This window comes from Myiozetetes cayanensis, unplaced genomic scaffold, assembly GCF_022539395.1.
Source record: "Myiozetetes cayanensis isolate MyiCay16 unplaced genomic scaffold, myiCay2020 scf9, whole genome shotgun sequence".
NCBI lineage: Eukaryota > Metazoa > Chordata > Aves > Passeriformes > Tyrannidae > Myiozetetes > Myiozetetes cayanensis.
The window spans coordinates 11,887,790-11,901,593 of NW_026088185.1; the positions used below are offsets into that span (position 1 = coordinate 11,887,790).

Sequence of the window (13,804 nt, forward strand, 5' to 3'; positions counted from 1 at the left end):
TGATGGTGACAATTCACTGTCACAAGTTAATGCTTACACTGACAGTTACTGGCCATACAATAAAACTGCACCTTGAGGCAATACAGTTCACTCTGTGCCTCAGACGTACTATTATCACACCTGCTCGCAAGCAAGTACAGCTTTACCAAGTTACATGTTTAAAGTTTTCTCCTCTGACTTTTGGATTTACTTTAATGAATTTTGAAAAAAAAACCCCGACATCCTCCAAAACCAGTGCACAGCACAGACCCAACAAACCCATGCCCATTTTGAGCCCTACTTATACCACATCCAGTAACACATTTGCTCAGCCATCACCTGCAGGGGCCACCTCTACTGCCACATTAAGTTCCTGATCCAGTTCAATATCCAGTCACCCAGATGCTCATGGGAGCAAAGGATCAGGGCACCTGAAAGGGAAATTGAGGCAATGCCTGTTTCTCAAGCCCTGTATTGTTCCAGGAATCTGACTCATTCTGTATTAACTGCATGTGGCTTTATAAAGCCACAGATCCACCATGAAAGCACTGAGAAGGTCATCAAACACCGCTCTGGTACACTATTGTTTTTTCCTTTCCATCACAAGTACTGAGAACATTCACATGCAATCTGTAAACATTTCCATTGTCACCTTGCAGTGCAGCAGCCCTTTCAGCCACAGCTCAACAGCCACTTTATGAACTCAATTCAGTGGCTGCCAGACTGAAAAGGTTCAGAGAAAAATAATTTTATTTACAGCTTACACAGAGGACTTCAAATAAGCAGTAATAAATCCTTAACAGGACAAGACAAGCCCATAAATATCTCTCTCTGTCACTAATGACTACAGAGGGTTGGCTCAGGAATTGTAATTTACACCACAGCTTCTTTGTCATCCCAAGCTGGCACTGCCCCTGCTGCTGCTCCCGGGCATTTGCTCCTCCTGTCCTCTCCCTCGGGTGACAAGACTGTGCGTCATACTGAGAACACAACCTATGTTTGCTGCTTCATCTTTAAATCTGCCTTTCACCACTTCACTGAATGGGTTCATCACAAAACCATCTGAAGATCACTTCTGGGTCAGGGCAGCCCAAAGGCTGGGCTGTGGAAGTCCAGGTAAGAGAATGGCCTCAACGACCAACTCCACTAAAAATGCCAAAAATGGAGAAGAGTCTTCAGATTGTGTTCACACAGAGCAATCTGACAGGTAAACTGAAGAATAAAAAGCTGGAAAGATTCTTCTTGTCACTGAAGTTAAAGTGTTTGATCTTGAACATACGAGAAAAATTTAGTCGTACTGTAAAAATATCTTGCACAAAGCAGAATCATTCCATCAGGTGAATGTAATATCTGTAGCCCCACTTCTGTCTCCATTAATATGACACTTGGAGCAGCATCTGAAAACTCCTAGCTGACTGAATACACGCTGTAACAGCCACTGCAAGAGAGGTGAAGAAGGTAGTATTTTCATACAGATCACAGAAGAAATGCAACCAGAAACTCTGATTAAACGTAACAAACGTTTCTGGCTCATGACTTTTTCAACAAAACTTGTAGTGCACATTCAAAGTTGGTGAAAATTTCAAACTTAACAGATTTAGATGTGTGAATGGTGGAAGTATTGGAAATTACTGGTGTTGCATGCTCAACCTCCCTTTCACTAAAGATAAAGCAGTGGCAGATTTTAAAACAAGGGCAGAAGACCAAAGATGTAATCTCACAGCTCCAGCAGTGAGCACCTGAATCAGCGATCTCCTCTAGATTGTTTTGTTATCATAACCCAAGCCAGCTGACATTTACCAGGCAGATGGTGAATCAGTAGGCACAGGTAAGGCGTGTGAGTGAAAGTTGCTTGAACATTCTTCGCTGCTAGATCTTCCTGATCTGACTCCACACCTTTGGCATTGTGCTAGTTTCTACTGTTTCTGCCTTCAAGCTTTTTAAAAGGAAAAGACACTCTGACAGCAATTACCTGCAATTAGTTTCTTGTATCACAGATTACATGAATAAATACAAGAGCATCAAGTAAGCACTTGGTACATACATATAATTTAATAGAAGTTTAACCTATATTGCCTTTTCTGGTTCAATACAAAATCAAGTGACCTAACTGAATTGCAACCTTTCCCTCTGAGACTGTGAACACTAAAAATAGGGGTGAACCCTCCTGCAGAGATTAAAAAACCCAAGCTACATATTTTAATTCTATTGATAATATATGTATTAAAAAAACAAACAAACACCTTTTTCCTAACCTTATCTGATAGCTGGGATTGGTCTTATGTGAATACATGAGTTCTGCCTAAGGGCAGAGACCAGAGCAAACGTCTCCTAAAGCATTAACAATGAAAAGCAAACAAATGCATTTCCACTGTCTTATCCCCTTCCCATTCAGAAATGCCCCCAAAATACTGTCAGACTTCACTTACACCTAACAAAATGTCAAAATAAATCCCAGAAAGGTTACAAAGTCATTAGGTAACTATTATGATTACTAAAAACATAATCTATAAGTATGTTCTATTTATAAATGCTCTGTGCTCCTATTAAAGGCACTTAGGGTATTAAAAGACTAATTCACATGATTGAAGTCTGTGATCCTTAGCATGCAGAACAGAATTGTGGTAATTACTTAAGAACATCTTTATGTGTAGCAATAAACCAACCAAACCAAAACCCACCAAATTTTATCTGCAAACTGAATTTTAAAGAAACAAGAGATTTTTTAAGGATGTTCTGGGCAATATACTCAATCTATTCAGAAAGACTTCTGAGAATTCAGCCCATTTTGTAGTTCTTAACACCTTTGAAGCCAATATCATATTTATGCACTGCAATTACATACAAACTGACTGCCCTTTACTACTTACCATCTACATCTTACATAATAAGCATCTAATTTTCAACCTATGCTGATTTCCTGCAATTCCTACTAAGTGTAGAAGATCTCCTTTCATAAAAATGAAACCACGTGAAATTGTCAAAACACTCTCTTTTCTCTGCCTTTCTGCTGAAAGTACTGTGGCTCACCTCAGGGTGTGTAGCTGCTGGTTACTTAATAAACCCCATCACAACAGTGTATCTGAACAGTAGCATCTGTACACAGACATACTCCTTTAACACAACATAAAATATGGGCATCAAATGATTTTTTATGATGCCATTTGGGAGCTAATGCTCCCACTGAATACACTGCACACTCCAGGAACAAGCTGTTTGCAACTGCCCCAGTTGCACAGCCACTCATGACGAGCTTTAATTTCTGCCTCTACTCAAATTCTTGTTCCACCTTTGACTCGAACAGCAGTGGGTGAAGTGAAGAATCTGTGACTCCACTCCAGGGATCTGAAGCTGACCTCAGCCCAACTGACAGCAGTGACCTGAAGTCAGCCACCTCTCATATCTGCCTTTTTAACTTCAGTGCTAAACTGTGGCCTCACTCCATTTTGATGGCAGTTTTTCTTTCAGAAAGGATGATGTGATTACACCTGTACTGCTACAAGAGAAGGGGTCCTGCTCAGCCTGTGGTGAAAGCTTCCTGGATGTGAACCAGCACCCATCTAAAAGCCTAGTAATGCAGCCTGAACCCAGGTACCACGAGTACAGTGATGGGTACAATAAACTAACATCTTTTCTGCTAACGAGGCCCTGTGCCCGAGCTGGTACACCCTCCCTCTTAGTACGGGTTGTTAGCTCGGGCTCAGCACCACACCAGAGCAGCCGTGTAAGGAGGTAGGCTGTACCTGGCACAGTGATCAATTCAGGAACAGTTCTCTGGTACCACCCAGCTATCCAGATATGCCAAATAAATAATTTATCCTGAACATTTTGAGCCACTTCCTTTCACAGCACACATTGCCATGTGAAGGTGTTGCAGCAGAAGAGCTAAGATAGCCCAGAGTGACAGAAAGGAGAGATAATTCCACAAGCAGAGACCTTCTCCCTCCCCACTGACAGGAAGAAAAGAGGACTGTGTCACTACAATTAAAAGAGTATTTGAAGCAGAAAATGATACCAAGTTAGCAAGGTTAAGATCCATCTAAGCAGGTGCATGTGTTACTTTTTTCCACTGGTTAGAGCTGTCAGAGCTTGACCTGCCTGAGTCACTCAGATGGATCTTACCATATTTGTTCTACTCCATAAGCTTTAGGTCCTCCATATGCTTCTGCTCCATATGTTTTAAGGTCCTTTACTGCTCCATCATTCACTCTGGCAGAATATGGACTACCCAAATATTTGACAACCTTCTGACAGGATGTAAAAATCTTTGTCCACTTGCCAAGCAACTGTTAAACATCCCAGGTCAGAGGCATCAGCAGGAAGCACTGCTGCAATCCCAAACCTGGGGCAGCCTGCAGCTGTAGGGAAAGTGTCTTCAGATTTGTATTAAATAAAGGTAATCCCCTAAAAATACAGAGAAAGGAACCACCATCCCCATACAAGTGTTTTGCTAACTGTATAATTTAAGTTAGATACCAGGTATGATGTAATGGAAGCATATGAAAGAATTTGATAGACAATCACATAAACATGTTTATTATTACCTTAAATCTTTATATTCCAAAGTAATTTGTCAGAATAGGGTACTGTAAGACTGGACTGAAGGTTCTTAGAGATTACACTGATTAAAGGTGACATTGTAAAGTAATATGAATGTAAATTTATGTTCTGAAACCCAATCTTCTGGGAAGTCCCAGATATTCAGGGGACTTTCCCATGACTAAAGTAAATGTTTCCTTTTCCACCCTAAAATGAGGGAGAGTAACTGTCAATATTTGAAGTTCTTTGTATAGTCTAAAATGTTAAATTAGATATCTGAATTTCATCATCCATTTGTTTTGTTCACATAAAAATAAAAAAGTAGTCTGAGGCTTAAATACTGTAGGTCAGCACAGCAAAATACCGCATACTGAAAAGGGTCAGATGCTAGAATCCCAAAGTGACACAGATCACACTTGTTTTCACACCATTCTTCTGTTTCAGAGAACTATCAAATCAGTTAAAGAATTCACAGCAAGCATGGAGTTTTAGTTGTTTATCAGCTGCACATTTAAACTTGACAAGAGAATTTTTGGTAAAATTAGTGTGTGCTGAGATTTTGTCTGCTGGTGAGAAAGGACAGCGCCACTGCTGTTTCTAACCCACTTCTGAATGTCAGAAGGATTAATGCTAAAGCATTAATTCATAAAAAAGTCACTTCATATATTTATGCTGCAAGCTTTTTGGCATAAACTATTCAAACAAATATAACTTAATTCTGTGTGATGCCTGGAACATATGTGGTATCTCTAGAGTTAAACCCATAGTGTAAGAGCATGAAGTTATATAACTTGGTAAATATTGGAATGTCTTGTTTAAAAAAACCCAGAACACTTTTAACAAGTTCAGAAAGAAAACACAACAAAATGGGTGTTTCAGACCAATGCTTTCACTGCTTTATTAATAGAGTATCTTTAGAAATAGTCACCTGAAAGTAAGATAGACTGAATTATTTATACAAAGCTGAAAATTACCAGATCCAAGTCAAATGTCAGGAAAAAATTCAAAATAACCTGTATCTGTACAAGCAACACAGTGTTTTTTAGGATTTAATAGCTTTGTTTCTTTTTTAACAAGCAGGATAGACTATTTTTTGCTTCAATGCTCTCAAGGAAGTAAAGACCTTTGAATTCTTTCTGCAGCTGGAGTGCTGCAGTGGAGTATGCCCAGGTATGCACCAGAAAAACAGCTCTTCCTTACAAACCTTGCCCAATTTCTGAATGTATCCTATTCAAAAAATTGATTGCAACATTAAAACCAAAAGATTCAGGTCTTAAACCATATCTCAGACTTGGAAACATTTTTAAATCCTAAAATTGCTCTGGATTTACTAGTTCTATTGAAAACATCGTTGCTTGGTCAATTAGCACTGGTCTTGAAGCAACAGCAGACATTATCTTGCTCAGTGCACCACAATTAAATCTATGATCCACCTACTCCCTAAAAACCTGAAACAAAACAGTGATCAAATTTTGTAGTAAAGTAATGTTGACTAATTTTATGAACTGAGTGCATTTTGGTTTATTTTTTATGTATTTTTTTTACTTGCCTGCATGGTGTAGGAGAGCCAGTTAAGGAGAAAAATCTCTCACATGCCTAGCAGGCAGACCAACTCTGCAAAAGCATCAGCTCCAAACACAGAGTAATTTGTTTCTGAAATACTTAACTGGAGTTTAAGACCTGTTTTACCTGCGGGCAGCACATCTGTCTCCACTGAACAGCGATGTGATTTGCTGGTAATGCTAAAGGTCAGCAATGACCCTGAGTAACAGGAGCCATCGATGCACCAGAAAGGGTCAGAGAAAGAAAGAGAATCCATGTTTTACATTAGTGTGTTGCACACAAAAGAAAATCTGTATTTTGCTTTCTTGCAACTACAGTCTTGCAAGCATTTCTGTTGGCAGTACTGCCAGATTAGGCTCTCCTTTCCTCTAAACTCCTTCTTATTTACACCTTTAGAGTTGTTTGTGAGGCGGCCTAGTAAATGGGACTGGGCAACCAATGTGCACTACAGACAAGGAAACAACGAATTTCTAGCCTGGACCAGCTCTCTGGTCCAACTCACAGACAGCTGTACTGGTGCTTACTGGCACAGGGGCAGGAACAGGGAAGGTGGGCAGAGTCTACTCCGCTGCAGCCAGGCCTGCCAATGAAAGCAAAGTAGATCAAATCACGTGTATTTGAGTCACAAGGCTGTGGGAAGCCAACAGAGATGCTGAAAACACCTATATTCTGTAATTTGATTATTATTGTTGTACTGATGACTCTGCTTTAGAGTGGGAGGCTGAAATTAAGATGATTATTTTTTGTATAGTCAACATTAGGTTTCTGAGGATTGGGCAGAGAGATGCATTTTTCAAACAGCCACAATGCTGACAGAGCAGCTGTTTGCAGCAGGTAACATACTTCTTCCTCCACCCAGCCCAGGATAATGTGCACTGGTTAGACACACCACATTAACCTTACGCTACAACCTTCCTGCTACAACCTTCCTGCTCGTAGTTTCAGCCACCACTATTATTTTAAAATCCAGAACACAGGCCAAGGCATTTATCAGTTTGTAGTAACAGTGAAACTCCAGTGAGCTCACCGCCCAGGGGCCTTTGGCTGACTGACAGGATTTACACCAAAGTGTTGGACCTGGACCCCTTCTGGAGCTTCTTATTTAACTTGGGCTTGGTTTAAGATATATATTACGTAATTGTCCCCAGTTGACTGGGCTCCTCATAATGAAAAGGACCTAACAGGTACACTGATCCAACCTCTTCAGAAGACTGAAACCTGCCTCTGATAAGGAGTAGATAGTTCAACCACACAGATGTCACCAGGCTTTTAAAAAAGGAAACTTTCCTCTCACTTGGGTGTTCTTTTGTTGTTTTTTCTTCAGCTGAGACACTTACTGTGTTCTAGGCTTCCTAGCTGCAAAGACAAACTGATGTGGCTCTGATCACCATGGACAGAGCCCAGCTCTTTCTTCTTTCATTCCAAATCACGGAGGTGCTGCAGTTCCCCAGGATGGGTCTCCTGACTCAGCTCTCTGCTGCTGAAAGGAGAAAGTTGTGTCCCCTTCCTTCCTTTCCCTACAGTCCCTCTGTGAATCTGCACTGCTGTTGGTGCAAACAGCAACCCAATCACCAACCAATTCAGTTCCCTCATGCAGAAGAAAACTAACCTAACAAAAAAGCCCAATTCTCTCCTGGGTTAGTGACTTGAACTGGCTCATTAGATTTTACATACAATCAACACTACAGCCAACGTGAGGGATGGTCGAACACCACACAACCAGGAGCAGAAGAAAAGGAGGGACTAAGATGTCTGTCTCTGGAGACCTGCGTACAGTTTTATCAGCTCAGATGAAACCACAGCAACAGACAACTTTTGTTGATATTATGCTGTGGCATTAGTGTACAGTGCCCCTTTTCACATCTTCCCTCCCTTTGCATTCCCCAGAATTTTCCTATCAGCACAAGAGGAAAATCTGGATGAGTTTCACAAAGAGGGCAGAGGTACTCCATCTACAGTAATGCCCTAGGCTTTTTTTTCAAGAGAAAGATCTCTAAAATCTACAAAGGCATACATTTACAAATCCTGCTCATATTGCATGCCACTTGGAGGAATGGACAGGGCCCAGAGGAGTCTGAAGCCAGGCCAGCTACACAGAGCCAGACAAAGTGTCATTAGAAAAAAGGCAAGAAAAGAACGCTTCCCATCCATTATTCCAAGGGATATAAAAGACAAGCCCAATGAGAAAAGATTTTACATTCAAGCCCTAGGAAAGGTGCAAGGGAAAGCAAAATCCAGTTGATATTAGAATAGCAGTAGAGAATGAGAGATTTAGGGTACCATCTACCAGAAAAGTGTATCTAAATATTGGAGCCAAAATTTCACAGGAGGCTGTGGAGTTTCTGAAGAGATGACTATAAAATATTGCAGCAAACAGCTGCAGAGAAGTTAGACTAAAACATTTGAAGAATAAAAAAAAAAAAAGGAAGTTCACATAGCAGTTGCTAAAAAAAACCTACAGGACTGGTGTTTAAGCCAAGTAAATAAGTATATTAACACAGTGATAATTTAAACATTTTGATGTAGGCTGCACTTTCTCATTTAGCAGCACAGCTGTTTGAGCTGCCCTTATCTCCCTGCTGATTCCAGTCCCATCCCTTTCTCTGATTATGCTGGTACAGCTACTGTACATCTATGCAGCAATGAGAGGAGGGAATGATGCAGGTGAAAAAGAACCAGGCTCTGTACCCCTCACCCGGCTGGATCATTTCCCCTTGCAAGAGTCCAAGCATTTGTGCCAGTCCAATGGAAAAGACATGGACGATGCCTTTGGCCAATATTACTGCCAAAAAATCTTATGTGTAACTATAGTTTCAGTTCATCAGGCAGTAGATAAGCATCAAAAATTCCTGGATTTCTCAGGCTACCTGCTGTTTTCTAAGTTTAGAAATCTATCTGAAAAAGTTTCTGCCAAAAGAGGAAGATACAACCCAGCTTTAGTTCTTCCAAATGCAGGGGAAAAAAGATTTCCTAATAATCTCATTGACCAAACAAGCTATCACAGAACAACACTTAGAGGATCAGAGATTTTTACACATCACTTGAAGTCTCCCCTCCAAAAAGCGTGAAAACATCAAGGGTAGACATTTTTCTTTCAGTTTCCTGCATGAAGGTAGCTTCAAAATAGTTCACTATAAATAAAGCTTCCTGCAACTGTGTCTGAAGTAGCTAGTGTAGTCTTTGTCAGAGAACAACTGAAAAGTAACAAAATCTAGAACAGCAATTGGCAGGACTTTCCTATCTTTGGAACTATTTTTCCATCTTTAACCTAATGGCCTTAATTTATGACAAACATCAAATCTCAAAATATTCTCAGGAGAAAAATAGGAATGCTTATTATCTTAAGATAATCTCTCCTGTACCCCTCTGCACTTTGCTCAAAATCATTGTGAGTACCCAACAAGCATCGGTGCTGCTTTAAACTTGTATGTATGTGTATGTTTAAATGTTACATAAACCATATACATGCATGCAAACAGGGACATGCTTCCTCCAAATTCTTTACTCTCTCACCTTTAAGTGGCTCTTACACCACCTAGTTCTTTCCACTTCACACATAATACTCTATATCTAGCACTGCCAGGAAAAAAAAAAAAAAAAAAGAGAAAATCCTTGGCTGTTTTCAAGTGCTTTTTTTACCAACTAGAGCCTGGCACATCTTCACCTCCTGCACAGCTGATATGGCTGTTTTAGAAACGTGGAAAAATGGAAGGTGCTGTATTTGTTCTCACTCACCTTTTTAATTGCAGTATAATCAAGTGATTTAAAAGTTTTGAAGAACAAAATAGGTATCAATGCCTTAATGCTGGGTGATGTACATAGATCATTAATGGCAGGCTGTTCAAGTTTCATAATCACCATGAAATATGACCTCACAGACTGCAGATGAATCAACACAATTTTTGATTCAGAGGAAAAAAAAAATCACTGCCTAGTCACGAAACCTGAACTGTATGTAGGTAGGGCACCTGGGAGCTTGAACCAAATTCAGCAGGGTTGTTTCTGTAGATGAGGATTGCTGTCACGTCCCATGAAACTAACTTTAGTTAGATTGGTGGCAGAAAGCTAGCACGGCCTTCTCACTGCACAAAAGCCTTGAGAAGTGTGGCATGAGTAACTGATCCCCACTTGCTTCCAGAGATCCGAAAATAGAGGTGAAGTGTGAATATCCCATTTGTTTCAAAAGGGTGCCAACAAATTCCTAGTGAGGGCCTTGTCTGCTATCAAAATCTGCACCTACAGAGCTGTAGCTGCACTTAGGTAAGAAGAGGCTGTTTGCTTCTTACTGCAGCAGAACAGTTACTTAGCAGAATAAGATCTACAGAATATTTTATATTTGACATCAGTACCAGCAATAGCTTTGCTGGTGCAGGTTTCCAAGAAACAGACAGTCTGATGACTTGACAGTCTAAATGAGATGCTCCTAAATTTTCTATATCAGCAAACTCATCTCTCCTTTCAGACCTTTGGGCTTGGTTTTTTTGTTTTTTTGCTTGTTTCTTTCTTTCTTTTTTTTATCACCAGAAGTATGGGAGGAAAAAAACTCAGATGCAGCCCATTTATTACAGATCCAGACACCATGCTGAGAGTACTAATCTAATACCAGTGCTCTATCAATTATATGAAGGCATTAAAAATTATTACATTCTTCTTTCCTACGTGCAACTATTTCATTTTAGGTCACCTGTAAGTGATACTTAGCACATAAACAACCAACTCTTCGTGCCCTTTTCTCTCTGACCTGTGAGGTTACAAAGTTGGTGAGGAAATGCAGAGATCTGTGTCAAAAAATATGGATCTAAGTCTTCCACTCTATTATGAAATAGAATAAAATAAAATGTTGTGTTTCTTAAACTACAAAAAGACAACAAGGATTTTCTGTCCCATTTTTGTATTTAAAATGTAGTGTATATTCCATCAAAGCAAGAATGAATGAAATACATCAATGCTTATGCTCTCTTTAATCACTATCAACAGCTATACTGCTTACTAAAGTCATTAGATGTCTATTAATCAATTACAACTTCAGAAACCCTCTTCTCATGTTGGTATTATTCAGAGTGATGTAGAGCACTTTTGGCCTTCATTTCAAAAGTGGTGGTGAAAGTGACAGAAAACAGAACTTCATATACAAAGAAAACAGACCTATCTACACACGGGAATGGCAAATACTCATTTTGAATAACAACCTATTTCAGTGACTTTGTATTTTACTGTATAAATCCACATTTGTTGATCCAGGGAAAGGATGCGAGTCTCAAAATTCCTGTATTCTGAAACAGTGCTCAGTGGTCACAATGGGGCTAAACACAGATATGTGATATTCCTAAATAAGTCTCTGATCCTTTATTTAAGAACTAGGGAACTTGTTTCTAACCCCAGGAAAAAAACAAAAAACAAAACAAGTGTTATTCCAGAAGTAGATTATGTGCAAGTATTTCAATTTTTAAGAGGGAGAAACAAAAATTTAAAAACTGTTTCAAGAAGAAAAGTCGTATTACAAATAAAAATTTCCTATCCTTGTATATGTCTAGGAGGTGTAACAACTTTTGCTTAAAAAGTTTTTTGAGACTGCCATGTCGTTTTTACTTACTACAGTACACAAAAATGCAGATATCCAGGACTTGAAAGCAGAAATAAAGTCAAAACACTGTCTTATACTCTAGGCGAGAAAATGGGAAAAAAAGCGCCCCACAGCTGCAGCAAGGCAAAGCTGGTGTAAGGTGGAAAAAGGCAGCTGAGCTGACATTTGCTACTAAAGCTGGCATAGAGGTCAAATCCTGCTCGCTGTGCAGCACCCGAGTCTGTGGAAAACTGGCAAAAGCAAATCCCAAACCGAGATTTACCAGCCGCGGCCAGGCTCAAGTTCACTTTGGGTTAAAAATACTGCCAGGGGAGAAGCGGCGCGGCCGGAGGGAACCGTATCCCTGGTACGTGACCTGCGCGCCGGGCTCGGGCTGTGCCCGCGGGTCCCGCCCGGAGCGCGGTGTTGGGTGACCGAGCCCCGCTGCCCGGCGCGGCCTCCCGGAGACGGAGTGAGAGCGAACCACCAGACCAAGCGCTGCCCCAGCTTCCGAGCACAGATTTTTATTAAAGGCTTCTCGTCACGGCGCCGGGGAGCGCCCCGCGCCCTCGTGTCCATCGCGGCGGGAGTCTGTTTGTTTATCCGTGCGGCGCGCCCGGGGCGCCGGGCGAGCGGAGCTCCGGCGGGCGCGGGGGGCCCGCGGCGGCCCCGCGGGAGGGTCCCAGAGCCCGGCGGGGCCGGGGGCGGCCGCGGGGAGCGGGAGCCGGAGCGCAGCCGGCGGGGCGGGGAGGGGCGCGGGCGGGAGCGCGGCCGCCCCCCGCCGCCGCTCCCCCTCGTCGTCGTCCTCCGCCGCCTCCTCCGGGGGCCGGGGGGCGCGGCGCCCCTTCCCCGCCGCGCTGAGCGCCGCCGCTGGCTGCCGGCAGAGCCGCCGCCCGGCCGTGGCGGCCGCCGCCGGGCCGGCTCCCATCCGCCATTATCCTTTGTTCGCGGCGCGGCGGCGGCGGGGATGTTGCAGGGCTCGGCTCCATCTTTAAGGCGGGCGCCCCTCCCGCGGGCGGTGCGCGGCCGGGCCCCCGCGTCCTGCCGCCCGGCGGCTCCCCTGGTCCCCGCCGGGCTCCATTTCCTTCCCTCCCCCCCGCCCCTGTTTGCTGGGCGCCGTCCTCCTCTTACCGGTTACCAGGCTGCTCCGTCACTGCTTTCGTTCGCGCCTGGGATCTCGCCGCAGTTTTATTCTCTCCCCCACGTAACACACCGCGTCAAACTACACCTCCGCCGCGTCACTCACACACACAGGCGCTCCCAGCCCGGCGACAGGCAGGCAGCGGCCGACTGAGGAGCGCCAGCCAGGGAGCAAGCGCCGAGCGCGCCCGGCCCCGCACGGAAACCGCCGAGCGCTTACGGAAACCGCCGAGCGCCCGGCAGGCGGCGGGAACGGCCGAGCGCGCCGCCGGCCCCTGCGGAAATAGCCGAGCGGCCTCGGAAACGAACGAGCGCCCCGGAGGGGGAGGCGGAAAGAGCCGAGCGGGCGGCGGGAAGGCGCGAGCGGCGCTTCCGCCCCGGGGCGGCCACGCGCGGGAAGCCCCGAGTGGGGCTCTGCGGGGGCGTGGGGCGCGCGCGCTTCCGAACACCCCCACCCCGCGCTGGGCGCGCGCGCGGCCGAAGCGTCCCGAGCGCTCACGGAGGGGCCGAGGGGACCCGAGGGCGCGTGCCCCAGCGCGCGCCCGGCACCCCCGGGACCTCCTGGGGCGCAGCCCCCCCCGCCCCGGTTCGGCGAAGGCACGGGCTGGAGGAGATCTCTGAGATCATCCAAACCGCGGCCGAACGCGACCCTGCCAACCGGACCGTGGCACTGAGTGCCACATCCGGTCTTCATTCAAACCCTCCAGGGCTGGTGACTCCACCACCCGCATGGGTAGTCGGTTCCAATGTCTAATCACCCTTTCTGTTAAGAAATTCTTCCTAATGTCCAACCTAAACCTCCCCTGGTGCAGCTTAAGACTATGTCCTCTTGTCCTGTCACTTGCTATCTGGGAGAAGAGGCTGATGCCCACCTGGCTACAACCTCCTTTCAGATAGTTGGGGATGATGGGCCCACCCCCAAGTCTCCTCCAGGCTAAAACAACCCCAGCTCCTTCAGCCTCTCCTCACAGGACTTGTGCTACAGACCCTTCACTGGTTTCACTGCCCTTTGGACACGCT

At 44.2% G+C, this 13,804-nt stretch overlaps 1 protein-coding gene across 2 annotated transcripts in view; it reads right to left on the bottom strand.

Moving 5' to 3' along the window:
- The window catches only part of CREB1 (cAMP responsive element binding protein 1), a 36,088-nt gene extending 23,109 nt beyond the window's left edge, over window positions 1–12,979 (bottom strand). Inside the window, exon 1 of one of the 2 annotated variants that reach the window (XM_050340641.1) lies at window positions 12,776–12,979. The gene's annotated coding sequence lies outside the window, so the exon portion shown is untranslated. The remainder of the gene's footprint in view (window positions 1–12,775) is intronic. The other variant, XM_050340642.1, reaches the window with a different exon arrangement.
- Window positions 12,980–13,804: the final 825 nt, after the last annotated feature.